At 40.9% G+C, this 8,317-nt stretch overlaps 1 long non-coding RNA gene across 1 annotated transcript; it reads left to right on the plus strand.

The window, feature by feature from the left end:
• Window positions 1–3,273: 3,273 nt before the first annotated feature.
• Window positions 3,274–4,417, plus strand: LOC119409808. Its single transcript, XR_005186801.1, has 3 exons — window positions 3,274–3,313; window positions 4,094–4,232; window positions 4,390–4,417. It is a non-coding gene; the product is annotated as an uncharacterized LOC119409808 (long non-coding RNA).
• Window positions 4,418–8,317: the final 3,900 nt, after the last annotated feature.

Consider the following 8,317-nt stretch of genomic DNA (forward strand, 5'->3'; position numbering starts at 1 on the left):
ATTAAGTTTGATGTTTCATCTTTGCGTTCACATTTATCAACGGTTTGTATTCTACCAAAGCTACAGGAAGTAGCTATGAAGGAGTTGGGGCAGGGGGAGCCGGGTCAATGGGAACAAAACGTGCAACAATTTTAATGTTAGTATTTATTGCTGGGTGTCACGGTGGTGCAGTTGGAAGAGCTGTTGCCTCTCATCGAGAAGGTTGCTGGGTCAAATCCTGGCTGGGGGCCGTTCTGGGTGGAGTTTGCATGTTCTCTCCGTGCATGTGTGGGTTTTCTCCGGGTGCTCCGGTTTCCTCCCACAGACCAAAAACATGCATGTTAGGCTGACTGGTAACTCTAAATTGTCCCTAGGTGTGAGTGAGAGAGTGAATGGTTGTTTGTCCCTGTGATGGACTGGAGACGTGTCCAGGGTGTCTCCAGCCTCTCGCACAGTAACTGCTGGATATGAGCACTAATGACCTCTGCGACCCCAAAAGGAAGAAGCGGGTAAAGATGATGGATGGATGGATGGAGTACTTATTTCCACTCTGTTAAAAGTACGCAGATAAAAAAAACTAGGTAGAAACGATCAACTTAAGTGTTCAGAAGTAGTTTCATATGTTTGAATGGCGAACCAATGTCCTGCTTGAGCCTCATTGACCAGTATCTTTATTCTTGAGAATTGTCTCACTTGTTCTCTTTTGTTTAGCAGCAGACATCTTCTCACAGGTTCTGCCATATTAGTAAACCTAACGTCTACGGCCATCATGACTCACGCTTCCACCACATTCAGCCAAGTGTTTGGTTCACATTGCACGCAAACCTTCATTTCATCATAGTATATCAATATATCTATAAAACTACTGGAGTAAGCAGTTAAGGATAACCTACATATGTTTGATTTCATATTTTGCACAGAGTACCTTTAACTGTCCGTGAACCCCACCTCAAAATATTATAAATATCCCTTTAATTCAGCTTTATTTAGTTTAATTATACAGCTCCAACCTCAGGAGAGCCTCTTCACCTTCACTTGTCCAGTTTGAAAAAGATAAAAGCCAAGCAATAAACTGTATATTATTATTATATATTTATAATAAATATGTTCGTTTTATTTCATATTTATACCCGTATTGTAAGGAAGCAAGCCTGGAGAGTTTGCATGTTTTATATAACTCCATGGTCTATTTTATTTTATTAAAAAAAAAAGAAAGATAAAATAAAATTACTTTCACTTTCTGCAGATGTGCTTTCAGTTTTTCCTGCACTGCTCGTTTCTGTGAAACTCAAAAAGAGTCAGAACTGCAGACAGAAAAACAATCAACCCTCACGTGTGTGTCTCATTAAGTCTCATAAATAAAGTCTCATAAATAAAGTCTCATGTCTCATAATATAATACAGCATGTTGGGCAGGGGACGACAGACGCTAACAGTCAGGCTGAAAATAAACGTCGAAATCAAACATACCGTCCAAATGTCTTCTCGCGAGGCAAGTTAACCCTTGATGAACGTCTCAAAGCTGAGAAAGAATCCACTATTATCCAGAAAATTACCAAAAAACACCTTTTTACCCGCAGCTCGATGAGACGTCACCGCCACGACCCGCAGAAGTCAAACAGAAAGTGAAACCAACTCTTTAAGGTCCAACAGAACCGCGGAAAGTCCCCTGAGCGTCAGTAAACAACAATAAAACGTGTTTTTTTCTACTTACCGGCTTATTTAGAGTAAAATCTTGGAGGTTATTATTATTATTAATATTATTATTATTATGAGATCCTGTTGTTGTCGCGTTTAATGTGAAGCCGAGCAGCTGTTTGAAGGGCAGCGCGCAGCAGCGACACCACGTGGCCAAAAGCTGCAACTGCACCGCTACCCGTCCAGTTTGGGTTCTAGTTTATGGAGAGCCACTTCACTCAAAATTAAATAAATAAATAGTGGTATTTAAAAAATATTAATAAATATTCCATTAAATAAATTAAACGTTCCCATGAAATAAAACAATTAAATAGACATGTTTGGTTTTCCAAGATTTATTTTTATTTATTTCCAAGAGGTTTTTATTTATTTATTTAATTATGGAGTATCATTTTGTGACACTTTTGTTTTGTAAAGCTACTTTACACATTTCAGGGGCTTTTATTTTTTTAACCCCGTTTTTCGTTTTAAGCGCTTTTTATTCCATCCAACATTTTTCAGTCAGGTCATCTGGACAGTTTCTTTTTTTTGTGCTGAAACGTTTCGCCTTCGACCCTGAAGGCTTCATCAGTCAAGGAAACACACAACAAAACTCAAAGTTTGTTTTCTCAGTCATCCAGGTATATAACAACAAAACTGATTCTTCCCCCAACAGCTTACTCCAAAGTGGAACAAACCAGTTCTGCTTGTGATAAGATGGTCTCTTTGGTACGCCCCTCCTCCATTCCTTGTTGACAGTCTTGTCAAACTGGTTGAAAAAGAAAACTGTCCAGAGAGACTGTCCAGATGACCTGACTGTTGGATTGTATACCTGGATTATTGAGCATGGACTTTGTTCTTTTTATTTCACGTTCTTATATTCAAATGAGGGGGCGGGGTTATATTTGTGGGGCGGGTCTAGTCAAATCACCTTTAGCAGAACCAGGTTCAGGACAAGCACAGCTTCGACCGGCTGGGTTTGGTAGGAACAGATACACAATGGCAGGTCAAGAATCACATGTTAAGATAGAAATAGTATCAAATGAAAACTATCAGAGTTACTTCTTTAAATAATTTTTTATTTTATTTTAAACATTTATCAAGATTTGTTTTGTTTTTATTTGGGGAGTTTGAAGCCTACAACAAACTCCGGTGTCACGTCTGTGCTGTGGCTCAGGTACGGTATGAACTGCAGCACTCGGCCTTCTGACTTTCAAGAAAACATGATGTTTCAAACTTTAGATTCGAACCACGCGGCCTCCTCACACTCCTCGAGTTTGTTTTCTTTTAAACCCAGCATGAAGTCACGGCTCACCTAACAGCTCCCTGAGCACTTGTACTACAAATACACACATTTAAATACACACGTATACTCATGCACACAGGGGTTATCGCCCTTCCTATTCTTTTCCACACAGTGGCAGGAAGTTGTCCACGTATCCGCTGGGCCTCGAGTGAGCGAACAGAGTGGGGCTGGGCGTCTGGCAGCAGCAGTGATGAGATCTGGACTTCGTGAGAGCTTCTTATGGTTCTTCAGGGTTTGAGCAGATCACTCTGGAGGAGCTGGTGGTTCCGAGCAGACCGAAGACCAGGTCTTGACCTGACCATGTTGGCTCTCGGGACGTTTGTTCTGCTGGGACTGAGCTGCACGTGTCGAGGTGAGTTTCACACCAAGTTCAAGTCGTTTTTTTTTTTACCAACAGAAGAACCTCAGCTGTTCGGTTTGCAGAACTTTGTAAGGTCTGAACAAATAATCTATTTTATAAAAGAAGCAGTTTCTGTCTAAAATCTGCTCAACCACACATTTTAATCACTCATCATATAGTTTGTAATTTAACTTTTTTGTAGTTTACTTAAAGTTGTTACCAGTCAATGTTTAATTTATCTGAAATATTTTCCCCCCACGCACTCTTGTTAAAGATTAAGTGAAAATTGATGATTTAAGTTTCTTAAATATGTCCCTGCTTAAAAATAAGAGTATTTTATTTTTGTAGCAGAGCGAAAAAAAATCAAAGTTTAAAACATGTCTAATTTAGCTCTAACACCTGCCAAAGCCCATTGTCCGACTCCATCACATTCCTCATCACTTTGGTGATGACCTTCGACCTTTGTCGAGTTCCTGACCCACTTCATTTCCTTTAGCTATTCACTTCTTCTGGAAACTTCCTGTTTGTGTCGGGCCCGTTTCCTGTCCCCTTTAGCTGGGCTGAAGCGGGCCCACCTTGTGCTGCCTGACCTGCATTGTGATGAAAAGCTGCTGATTGTCTGGAACAATGAGCGGGCTGAGCTGCGTCTGAGCTTAATGTCAGCAACAAACCCAACTTTTTTTAGTGAATGCGTAGAAACAGACACTTTGAGTTGAACGTACAAGGAATCGGACCACTGCCGTCAATGTTTGCCCCCGTTTGGTTGTAGCCTAACTGCTCCTGTCTCTCCAGCTGTGCCTGGTGATCCGTGGGGCCAGTGCAGGGTGAAGTGTAAGGACAAGTTTGGAGACGGGTCGTGTGACAGAGAATGCATGGAGCCCGAGTGTCTTCGAGATGGTTTCGACTGCCTGAAGGACCGGGGCCAGTGCAAGTAAAATCCCAGAAATATCAGAGAACAAATGGTTGCAAACACGTGCCTCAAATATAATTTTTATTGTCACATGTACCATATGTTAAGTGGAATATTTTGTTCACCTTGTAATTTATTCTGTCTTTTCACACAATCCCCTCCTCATCCTGACTCGCAGTCCGGGCCACACTGAGTACTGCCGGGCTTATTACGCCAGCGGCCGCTGCGACCAGGGCTGCAACAACGCCGCCTGCGGCTGGGACGGCAGCGACTGCTTCAAACACCAGACCCCCATATGGGCTGAAGGCTCTCTGCTCCTCCACATTAAAATCCCAAAGCAAAACGTCTCCGCCTCCATCAGCCCTCTGCTCTGGAGACTCAGCGTCGTCCTCCAGTCTCCCCTCAAACTGACGGGCTCCGTGGGCCTCGTTGCAAGCAGGAACCTGTTCGACTTCAGCCCCCAGGAGCTCGCTGAGCTGCTCGCTCACTCCTCCTCTGCTGACTCAAATGGGTAAAAAACTGTTTAATTTTACTGAGCTTTAAAAAACAAAAGATACATTTTAAGTAGCTCCTGTGCAAGGCAGCTACAGAACAGCTAAAATGTTTAACAATGTGATGTGCCCATTGTTACATCCACCAAGAACATAACATATTAAGGAGACACGGACTCAAAACATAAAGGTTCAAACTTTCAATTTATAACAAAATTAAACAGGTTTCCTGCAGGGGAAAAGAAGATGATGATTAAGAACACCTAATTTCTGTGTCCACCAGAAAGACACAAAAAATATATCCAAAGTATTCACAGAAAGATGGACCGGTCAAAAACAAAAGGTACCGCAGTGGGCCGACCCTGTACAGGGCCGTCGAAGCCGCTGCTGGTACCGGACTAAGACTACGAAAACCTAAAAAAAACAACTATTGTATAAGAAAAAGCAAAAACAGGACAACCGGTCCCACCAGGCTAAAGTTACAACAAAAGTATAGAAAAAAGGTAACAAAAATTATCGTTTGGGGCTGAGAATAAAGCAAGGTGGCAAACGAAGCCCAAAAAATCCAAGGGCGGAGAGCAGTCAACACAAAATGGGCCAAAAAGGAGAGAGCGTGTGAAAGAAGGGAGAAGTTCCCAAAGGCCAGCCTTTATGGGCGGCTGGAACACGCCACATTTTAAAACAGTAAACGCTAATTAGTTAACCCCAAGCCCAAAATGTGTCTGTGCCTCAGGCACATGAAACCCATAGAATTTATATTAGTTTAAAATTTTGTCAACAATATCAGATTAATCCTGAACAAATGACTGTTTTTGTTTGTTCATCCTTTTAGCACTATCAAAACAAAATGTCTGCTAGATATTTGTATTTAATAAATTTATTTAGTCCAAATATGTTGGAAATATGTCCAGATTTCCCTAAAAAATAAAAATATGTATAAATGACTGAAGGTATGTTCAGGCCAAACAAATCTTTGCTTTATGTTATCAGAGAGAGTGACTGCTTCAGTGTGTTTGCAGAATATTGCAACAAATTAAAGCTCACCTTACAGAAAGAAGGATAATTTATGGCACAAGGAATCTTACTATATTTTTCATAACTTGCATGATTTTCCTACAGTTTTATTCACTTTAACGTAATTTTGTTTGTTCTGTTTTGGTAGAGGACGGCCATTGATCAGAGTTTAGAGAAAGACTGTTACAAGTTTGTTCTTTAATTCTGCTTCTGGTGACACCCGAGCCTCTCAGATCAAGATGGACTCCTGTCAACTTGCACAAATGTGCATTCTATTCCACTTGTGTTGGGGTAGATTCTCAGTCAGCCAGGACATATCAAATCCAAAAAAATAAAATAATAAAAACATGAAGCAACTGGACTTCTATTCCATATGTTTCATTTTCTATCCCGGGAGCTTTGTCAATTCAAAACAATCTCCAATTTTGAGGGTCAGTTATTAAAGTAGATGCAACTAATTATAATTTTCTGAGAGTTTCAATAAAGTCTGTCTAACGGTTCATAAGAAGCAACAACAACCACACAAGCAACTGCATCATTGTCCTCATTGTGCCTTTTACCAATGTGTTATAATTAAAGGTCACCAAACACAAAACCTTGTGGGATGCCATTGGACAGTCCAAGGCATACTAAAATGTTGTTAGTCAATAAACGCTTAAATAAGCAGAGATTCTCATGCTGACTTGAGACAGGCCACAAAAACTACCTGTTATTACATAAAATGTCTTTCTGTCTCTTTCCTAGCTCGCTTCTTTTCCTCCAGGTGGACAATAGGCCGTGCTCCCGGTTACCATCTACATGTTTCCCGTACGCTACCGAGGCTGCCAGTTTCCTACGAGCTGTGTTGCTGCTGAAGCCTTCCACGTTCCCCGCCCTCCCGGAGCTAAAGGCCATCATCAGTATTAGAGGTGTCCGAGAGGAAGTAGGAAGCAGGGAGGAGGAAATGGAAGTCAAAGGTAGGCGGTGTCATTTCCTGTCTTCGACAAGCACACATCCAGCTTCAAGTTTCATCCAAACCAAACTTTGTGCAACAACTTTGTGTCTCCAATGTGTAGACTGGCTGTGACTTTTTCAGACCTGAAGCACAACTTGTACATCTGAAGCAAAAGATGTGCACATTCAGACCAAAACAATAAAAGTGTTGATTATTTTAGTGACTGAGGCCGTCTTCAGTCCAACTATAGGATGATGGGCTGAAGTGGTTTTATTGACATGAGCCTAAACAAGATTTATAGAAAGATGCAAAAGTATTGATCCCTCTTGGTATTCTTTCTGTTTTATTACCTTATAATTTGTAATTCTCCAATGTAACTGAATTTTTAATTAGATTCAAAGCAACACATTTACAACTGGTACTTCAGATTAATGAAGACAAATGGAAAATAACTGTTTTAAGTGATTCTAAGTTTTATAAAAGTGAAAAATATTGCAATGTTCAGTGTTTTGTGTCGCTACCTTTGCATCAGTTGCATCATCGAGTTTCTTCAGGCTTGTCTCCAGAACCTGGACTTTTAGTCTCGTCTTCACGACCAAACTGCGGCAGCTCTTTCACGTTGGACAGATTCTGTTTGTGTTCGGCAGTTTTTAAATCAAACCAGGACCTGGATTTTGACTGGACATTTCCAGGACCTTTAACTGGTTCTCCTTAAACCAGTGGAGTTATTGGTTAGCACCATTTTTAGAGGTGTCCTGCTGGAAGGTAAACCTCCGTCCCGGTCTCAACTCTGGAAGAGTTTCTCTGTATTTTGCTCCATCCATGTTTCCTTTAACTCTGACCAGTGTCCCAGTCCCCATGAAAAACATCCCCACAGCATAATGCAGCCGCCATCATGCATCACTGTAGGGATAGTGTTCTCAGCATGATGAGGTGGTGTATTTGGTGTTGTTCTTGATGTTGGTCTCATCTGTCCACAACACCACCTTCCACATGTTTGACAAAGACCCTCCAGCTTTGTTTTCCTTTCCTTAAATAAATGTATTTTTCCTGCCACGCCTCCATGAAGTCCAGCTCCGTGCAGCATATAATGGGCAGTTACTCCATCTTTGCAGAAGAGCTGCCCAGCTCCATCAGGTTGTTGTTGTCCTGCTGGATGTTTCTCTGATTAATGCCCTTCTCACTCACTCTGAGTTTTCTCAGCAGGTTTGTTGAGGCGGCATCATGTTTTCATTTACTAATGATGAATTTTATGAAGCTCTGTTTAATGTTCAGCGTTCAGTGATCATTTTTATAACCCAAACCTGATCTGTAATTATCCACAACTTTGCATTTGACCTGTGTGGAGAGTTCCTTGGTCTTCATGATGTCCTTTGCTTGGTGGTAGCCCAAGTTACTTGGTGTTGATTCTGAGGACTGTTATGATTTATACCTTTTGACACTTTGAGATCATTTGACACAGGTGAATACTTTTCAATAAAAAGTTTACGAGAAGTTATTTACGAGTGTTTTTAAGAACATATCCTAAAGTACCACACATTTATGATCGTGATAAATAAGCTGATGTTGCTTTAAAGTACATATTGAAAAAAGAAATTACTCAACAGCGGTAAAATTAATAATTTGTTTTATTGTGTCATTAAAAGAGCCGACGCCTGCATGGATAT

Source organism: Nematolebias whitei, chromosome 5 (assembly GCF_014905685.2).
Source record: "Nematolebias whitei isolate Nwh7 chromosome 5, NemWhi1, whole genome shotgun sequence".
Lineage (NCBI taxonomy): Eukaryota > Metazoa > Chordata > Actinopteri > Cyprinodontiformes > Rivulidae > Nematolebias > Nematolebias whitei.